Source organism: Fusarium oxysporum, chromosome 15 (genome assembly GCF_000149955.1).
Source record: "Fusarium oxysporum f. sp. lycopersici 4287 chromosome 15, whole genome shotgun sequence".
In the NCBI taxonomy this organism is placed as follows: Eukaryota; Fungi; Ascomycota; class Sordariomycetes; order Hypocreales; family Nectriaceae; genus Fusarium; species Fusarium oxysporum.
The window spans coordinates 1,164,112-1,172,601 of record NC_031000.1 but is presented as its reverse complement, the minus strand read 5'-3'; positions in this window follow the sequence as shown (position 1 = coordinate 1,172,601).

The window sequence follows — 8,490 nt, the reverse complement described above, 5'->3', positions numbered from 1 at the left end:
ATATCTCTTATGCAGCTAGCCAGTTAAGCCAGCACGCCATGAACCCTTCACCTGAACACCTGCGGTATGCAAACCGAGTTCTCTCATATCTCCAGACCACACAGTACTATGCCATCGAGTTCTCAGGCTCTGTAGATAATGCTACAGAGGTAGAGCCAGGCGATGATGAAGTACTACAGCAGTCAAGCGACGCATCGTTCGCGGATGATCCAGAGACTCGAAAATCCACCCAGGGCTATCTCATGAAGTTGTTTAGCGGGGCGATCATGTGGCAGTCTTCGAAGCAGAAGACTGTAACCACGTCAACGACTGAAGCGGAACTGTTATCGCTGTCTCACACAGCGAGAGAGACTATAGCTCTATACCGACTGTTCGAACAGATACAGTTCGATCCACAACACCAACCACGCATCCTCTGTGACAATCAACAAACAGTGGGACTGATCCAGAAAGAGCGACCACAACTAACATCAAAGTTAAAACACATCGATATCCACAACTTTTGGCTAAGACAGATCCATAAAGACGGCAAAATTACAGTTCAATGGGTTCCAACAACAGACATGCCTGCAGATGGCTTCACAAAACCCCTTTCAGCAGAAAAGCATTCTCACTTCGTGAAACAATTAGGTCTGGTTGATATCTCATCGCGGATTGATCCAGAATACGTTTCAGGAGAGGATATTGATCAAGATGATATACAGATCTCATCTGATACAGAGTGAAATCTGGGGGGGTGTGTCGCAGGGTAGGCATTAGTAATCTAGCTATATGCTTTAAGTAACTCTGCGGGATGGAATTCCCCGCACAAGAGATAACTTAAGACATCAATCAACACATTTGCTGCTGCTCATCATATTCACTCTAACCCTTTAAGCACGCTCAGTGCGACACCTTGCTATGTCCTGTTAATGGTATTATCACATCACAAGCAAGAAGGTAATAGAAAACCACGTTATTAGCTGCAGCAGGTAAAAAGGAAAGAAAAACAAAAAAGTCATCTTGGAGAATACTATCAGCATACGGATATTCGCCTTGTAAGCCAGTCTCGATACTTTGAGGTACAAGAGCAACGCCAGTTGAGGGAGGTCATCTCTCCTCCTGTTTCGACTTGTGGGCTGGCACCGTTTACTGCCTGAGGACCCCGTCACAGCCGCAATATAAACTGCAATTATGTTCTCATCCAGGATTCCATCATCAATTCGGCAAATAAATCTGTGCATAGGCTGCTTGCTTGTTCTTCAGCCTATTATACCCACGACAGTTCGCCGAAGGTGGATTATGGGACCTCAAGTGCTACCAGCACCGCCCATTCGTTGATTATACAGCGTCTGAAAGCAGATAACTTTCCACAGTTAGAGACGAACCCTTTTCAGTAAAGACCTAAGGTGTCGAAGATTAGTGAAGACATGTTTAACAGATTTAGGACCATGTCAAACGGCCGCCATGCCGCCTGATTCAATGGCCTCTGCCCAGCCAATTCTAATATTTCCCCTCATTAGACGTTGATCGAGGCTACCTAGCAAGATGACACTTTGAGGGCTTTAAGCGGATGGGATTGCTCGGGACCCATTGTTGGAAGTGCGATGGTAGTGGTTGTTGCTAGTACTAAATATCAGAAAGGAAAGAACATGCAATCATTGTTGTCTCAGAATCCCCAATTCATCCGGATATAAAAGTTTCTGAACGGACCAAGGAGCGGCATAGGCTCTCTTCCAGCATGTCACACCTTCCTTACTAGCCGCTGCATTATTCTTCCCGTACATTCTCATTCATCGGGTTTACATATTCGCTGGATGGAGTCGAGGGGTGAGGGAGCAAATTGTTCATAGTCATCCCAGCACCTGCGGTCTAGTGTCATATTTGGGGTTAGCGTGGGAACGGCACAATTACGTCTAGGAAGACTGCACCAAACAGAAATCGCACCGGGCACCAAATATCAGGACACTATTGCGGCACTTGGCAGAGCCCTGTTCGTGGTCAATACTCTAGACTTTGAGCCAGGAATGGAAGCTTACATAGTAACTCGCACAGGGGCTGGTCATCTTAGGGAAATACCATCTATCAAAGATAGCTTAGTTGTATGTTGATTCTCTAACGGAACGAAGAAGAAAGGTGCAAAATGGATCAAAAGGAATGAGATCAAGGATCCGCAGGGCCAGGGTATGGAATCTTCCTAGTAAAGTCTTCAACGCAGCACAGCCGGAAGGGTTAAAATACTATCTATAAATTAATCAACGACCCAACAGCTGTAGTGGATATCATTCTGATGGCAAAATCCGCCAGCTCGTGCCGTTGTGGGTGCGATTGGTTTGGCTGTATCAGTTCGGTAATTCTTGCGTTCAATTAGCGGGTGGCCATTTACGCTAAACGTGGACAAATGATTTTGCCTTATGGAGCCGGCTGCACTGTAATATTGTGTCTACACGGTGGTAGGAAGCTTGTTCTGATGAACCAAGCCAAGATGCTGAACCAATCTCAACCGTCCAGCTATTTGCTGTGGTAGGCGCTGGTTTCAGAAAGTTCGCCATTGCCATGTCATGTCGTTGCAAAGCCATATGCGTGACACCTTGTTGACTAAATCGTGCATGTGGAGAGCTCCCTGCGTCCTGGCTCATGTTTGGTTAGCAACAGGTAGGAGGCTTGAGATGGTTACATGCTAAATCTATGTAAACTGCGCAGCCGACGCGGTTTAACGCCTATCATGCAAGCCCCAATGCCATCGTCTAGGTCTATAACGTCGCGATTCGGTTGCTCCCGGATTTATGGAGGCATATCTATAATCCTTAGAGGAATAATCTGAGAGTCTGGGCTTTATTCTACTATGTCTGTGTGTTCACGCTGAAATAACCATGGTGAGTGCATATAAAATGAAGCACGGACCGCGACGGTCATGCCGCAAAATAACCTTCCCGCAGGTGAATAACCTTTATCGGTAGGAAAGCCCCAAGCGCCATTAGGGATGCGGCTAAGGGGCCCCGGAGTTACATTTTTAAAGAGTTCGAGTTAGTCGCAAACGTCACGCCCACGACATCGCACAGCTCTTTCTAGACTCTGATAAAGCCATGATGGAAGTTCTCGAAATAAAGGCGCTTCTCGGGCAGGAACTGCCAGGACTAGAGGTCGTTATAAGTGATGCGTAATTTGATATGTGAGTAGCTCAAGGATAATCTCGATTTCCTCACTAGGTAGTACGCTATTTACATCGTAAGCTGTTAAACAATAGTTGCTCGTGACAATGTAACAGTATGATGCACGCTCACTGACGTCAGAAAATAGATATCGTCAGCACTAATGATTACGCCACGTTTCAAGATATCATCGAGGGGCTCGCGCTTCTTTAACGCCTACGTGAGTGGCTTATTGTGACCAACCGATTCCCCACTTATGCAGTACTGCTCATAAATCCAATCCAACCAAACAAAGTATCAAACAAATCAAAACAAATGTTCTAATAACTCGCTTCAAATCAAACAAAATATCAAATCCCGGAATATACATACAATATGAAATATCTGTGATAAAGTAATACTGAGGGTATCGAAGGTGTTATCAAAAGGGTCCAAGTTACATGTGGCTGACCTGGGCCACCAAGTCTGACATGAAATAGGCACGCTTAAATACTCCGTAGTACCTATCGCCTGTAGTGTCTAGTGTCGATAATGTCACGATTAGGCTAGCAGCAGAAAGATAAATTGCAAAGTGAGCAACCGCGCAGCTCGGGCTGGCGAGGATGTTAGAGACAGAGTTGTCTTGCTCCGTTCGGCGGCCTCATGGGGCCAGTCTGAGTGTTTTCAAACAGCGTTTTTATAATAATACTGATCGTTATCTTTGAGACTGAATATTCGTAAGTGACTGAAGATGCATGACGATGATATGATTTCCAAAGTCACTAAAGTCCATACGGATTGCAGTCAATCCATACAGGGGACGCGTTAGCTTCGTTAGAACCACTTAAACTCAAACGAATTCGCGTATAGAAAATGAGATAACAAGGAAGCCAGCCAACTGGGAAGCTAGAATCCCATTTTGACGCGTTAAATTTAATCAAGGTGTCATATTGAGAGGCCTGTTTCTGGTGAAAGTGGATTGTGGGGAACCACAGCGATTGTGAGCCAATGATTATGCGTACAAACCACTTTCAGCAAAAGTGGGAGAAGTGATAGAGATGTATACACTCTCCCATATGGGGAAAAAAATATCGGCATCTCCCAACAACTCTCGCTTCACATTCTCATCCGTCAAGACATCATAAAAGAATTCCTGTCTTGAACTAAAACAATCTGCGAGGAAAATCGCATTGACTTTGATTTAGTTCAACTGCTCCACTCTTTAATTCTCGATGGTTGCGAGCAGGTATATTTTCTTCTGAGTATGCCACATTGCAAGGCTTGAGGGCAAACTTGTCGTTAACGTTCAGCTCGAAACGTCGGAGCCTACAATCCAGTCATTGACAGACCGCTTGGAGGCAATTAAGCCAGCACACAGTGCATAAGGGACAGCTACTAATGAATAGTTACCACTGGAGAAAGTCTTCAGCCCAGCGGGCTGACTCACTGATTCGTACACGGCTTATCGTGCTTTCGTTCTCCCACGACTTCTTCATCTCCGGCTGGCCCTTCCATTCTACAACGTAATCTACCTTCCCATGTCGTATTCGCTTGTCCAGCAGTCACGCTCCTGAATGGTCTTCATAAGTGCCCTTCAACGTGAGGCCATTGAGAATCATGGCTTAACCATTGAGGGTTGATGCTTCTGCACATGTTCGACTATTTTTCTTTTTGTCTTCCTTCCTCCATTCTTTTCTTCTCTTTCTTTCTCTTTTTCTTCTTCCTTTTTTTTTTTTTTTTTTTTTTTTAAAAAAAAAAAAAAAAAAAAAAAAAAAACATTCCTTTAGGGACTGGAATTCACCCTCTCATGAGCAGAGGGCTCAAATTTGCGTTACTTGTCGCTGGCTGGCCGCTCGAACGAGGAGACGGATTCCTAAATCTCTGGTTACCGGCTCTCGACTTATAGACGCATTCGGGAACAACGGAGCCCTACAGAATCAGACAATAGCAAGTTGTCGCAGCAGTCAACGCACACATAAGCATGATTCTTCGTTGGTCAGCAAGGACGCTGTGAGGTGTAATGGTAGATTTGTAACTCACAGCACTTCGTGTCTTTTTGTTTCCAGCTCGAAACGCCAACACCAGCGAGAAATACAGGTCTTGAAGTACGGAAATGCCCCACATTTTGCGAGTCGAAGGTGGCCGCAGCTTCTAAGCTTGTAATTGAGTACCTGACAATGGCTCGGTTTTATAAATGGAGGTGCTAACTAGGCATTCCAGGAAGAGCGCTGTTCTCCATCCGAATAAGCGAAGAGAGCAAAAGACAACATGCGTCAGAATGATGACAGATTGCAGATCCGACTAGAGCGGGGTCTCTCATGGCGGAGGTGGCAGCGAGCTTTGGGAGTTTTATATTTCAGTCACTGAAATAACCAGCCCCATTCCCTTACCACATTTTCCTGGCCTATGCCGTACTCGGGTAGGGTCTAGAGACCGACCCCCCGTGCTTTCCTTTCCACCGTAGGTGCCCTTGCGTCAAGCACGGGGGGTAAGGTGACAAGGCAAAGGGGCGGGTGACTGGGGAATAAATTAGATACCTCATTTTTGTATGTAGCCCCACCAAAAAAATAAGTCACTCCTTTAGTTGAATTGTCCCTCTTTGCTGCACTGATGATGCCCACGATATGTCATTACCCCTCACAAACATCACAACGAAATCGCCACTCAACATCCTCAATACCAACAAGGTAATTACTTTATTCAGTCATGATAATTGCAATTTCTATTCAATTGAGACGATGGATACATCAATCAAAAGCCCTAAACTGGCTCTTACTGCAGTGCAAAAATATATCAATTCTGACACCGGAAACCCTAATGTCTTGTGATATACAGCTTATAACCTTGAGATGCGTACTGTCGCGGCTGTCGAGCTTCTAAGGGAAGGATATTACTCCTCAGCCGTTAAAGCTGCCAAGGCATGGAGGGTACCATATAAAAGGCTGCTTTCTCGACAAAAAGGAAAACATCCTGTCTCTCAAAATGGCGGCAACTTCACACTTTTCTCGCCGGAAGAAGAGAAGGCGATCCTCGCTTGGTGATCGCGCCGCGTCACTCAGGGACATCATATACAGATGCGTACTCTTCGACAGTATGCTAATTGCATTCTAAAAGCAACTAACCGACTTCCAACGGCTTCCAGATACTGGGCAAGACGTTTTCTCAGAAGATATTCCTCTATTCTTCATAGAAAGAAGAGCTCAACCATCGCAGTGTAAAGAAAGGCGATGGCAGACCGAGCCAACGTCGAAGAGTGGTTTCGCAAGTGGCATGATTACGCGGAAAAAGGCATAGATTATGAGGATGTGTGGAACATCGATGAGACAGGCTTCCAGATCGATTATCTTGAAAATGGGATGTTCCTGTGGACTTTTGGGGAAATCGACAAGCCTATCTTGACTGATGCACACGAGACAATAAGCGTCACGATCATTGAGTCGATATCAGCAACAGGACGGGTTATTCCAGCGTTTATCATCATGCCGGGCGTACAGCTGCCGTCTCGGTGGGTTGACAATCGCCTTGAACCGGGCACAACGATCGTTACAACACCAAACGGCTATATCGATGATATCTCCGCGTTAGAATTCTTCGACCACTTTGAACGGCTTTCCCGGACTCAAAGAATTCCGGGAAAAAGAACACTATTACTAGACGGTTGTGAGAATCATTTTACCAAAGAGCTTTTCCAAAAAGCCCAAGATGCAGGCGTGGTGTTGTTCCCTTTCCCGCCTCACTTGACACATATCCTTCAACCGCTAGATGTGGGGCTATTCTGTGTATACAAGCATTGGCATCAGGAAATCCTTCTTCGTGAGATTGCAGATGGCGCTACAGACTTCAATAAAGCTGACTTTTTGTTCCATTTACAGGAGGTACGCGCCCGTACTACTAAGAGAAGCACTATCATCTCATCTTGGCAAAAGACCGGCATCTATCCCTTCGATCCTGAGGTTGTACTAGCCCGTATGATAAATCCCTTATCATCACTATCTTTGGAGGTAGCTGAAGAGTCGTTACCTGGCTATATCTCACGAGGGTCCTCTTCCACCCACAGCAGCGATAGCAACTCCGAAATGAGTGAGGAAGACGGCGTTCCGCCGCCTCATAAGGTACACCATTCGAATCGTCACGACCAGGAGATTCGATTGATGTCAACGCCACCTCCGTGTGTCAACTGGATCGAAATGAACACGCCGGAGCTCAAGTTGCAACAGATCCGTCAGTACGAGGAATATGTGGCCCTCAGGATCGAATGCTCAATAACCTCGGGCACGCCTCTGACTCCCTCAGTGTCGCATGTCAATGAAAAGCTGCGGAAAGCACATACAACTCTTGCAGTCAATGGGATTACTGCGACTCAGGAAATGCGCCGTCTCAAGGAGAAGAACCTTAGAAGGTCTGCCCGGGATCAGGGGACCACCATACTGGCAGATTACGGGCCAATTACTATATACGATGCCAGACTTCGCGTCGCAAAGGATCAGCACAACCGGCTGGCCGGTCAGGCGGCCGAGGAAGCTCGTGTGCACACTAAAGAAGTTAGGATTGAAGTCGGGTATTTAAGACGATGGATTGCAGCGGTCAGGAAGATGCTCAGGGCTTCTTTAAAGGATCTACGGATTGCTGATCTATACAGCAGCCAGCCGACTTATTCTCAGAAAAGGAAGCTATTCACAGCGGCCGAATTTTATATAAAAAAACAACACCAAGATTGTATACGGTCGACGGCGGTGATAGGGTCAAGATACCGGCTTCACCGCGAGCTTCTGGCTAAAAGTAAAGATTCCAAGGTGAAAGCGACTAATGCAAAGGAATCAGAAAGTCGGGAAGCCCCTAGAGTATTTATCTTTCACTGGAATCCCCAATTCCTTCTTCCATTTGACTATGACTTCAATATCGTGAAGGAGGCGTTGGAATTTATTATCAGTGACGAGGAAAAACGCCGCTCCAATCGGAAGAAGATGTCGTTGGAAGCTGACGGCCTGGAAATCGTTGAAGATGATGGGGAAATGGATGAAGATGATGAATATGACGATGACAATGAAGAAATAGTCATTGGGGATACTATTGAAGTCAGTTAGGGCGAGTTCATTGTCCCAAAGGATGAAGAAAATACCGAATAGTCGTGATGGTTGCTTGGTGTTTTGGCAATATGCATTTTTGGTGGGGCTTGCAAATGTTAGATTGGCGGCTGGGAATTGTTAGATACGCGTGTAGGGTTAATATCCAATTAAAATAGGGTTAATTTTCACACTTGAGGATCAATCTAGTCCCCAGGAGCTTCTGTCTCTGTTCTGTCCTTTTAGGTGTTTTCCCCGCCACCCGGTATTAACATATCCGGGGATCCACAAAATACACGTTCTTTTATTGAGGCGCT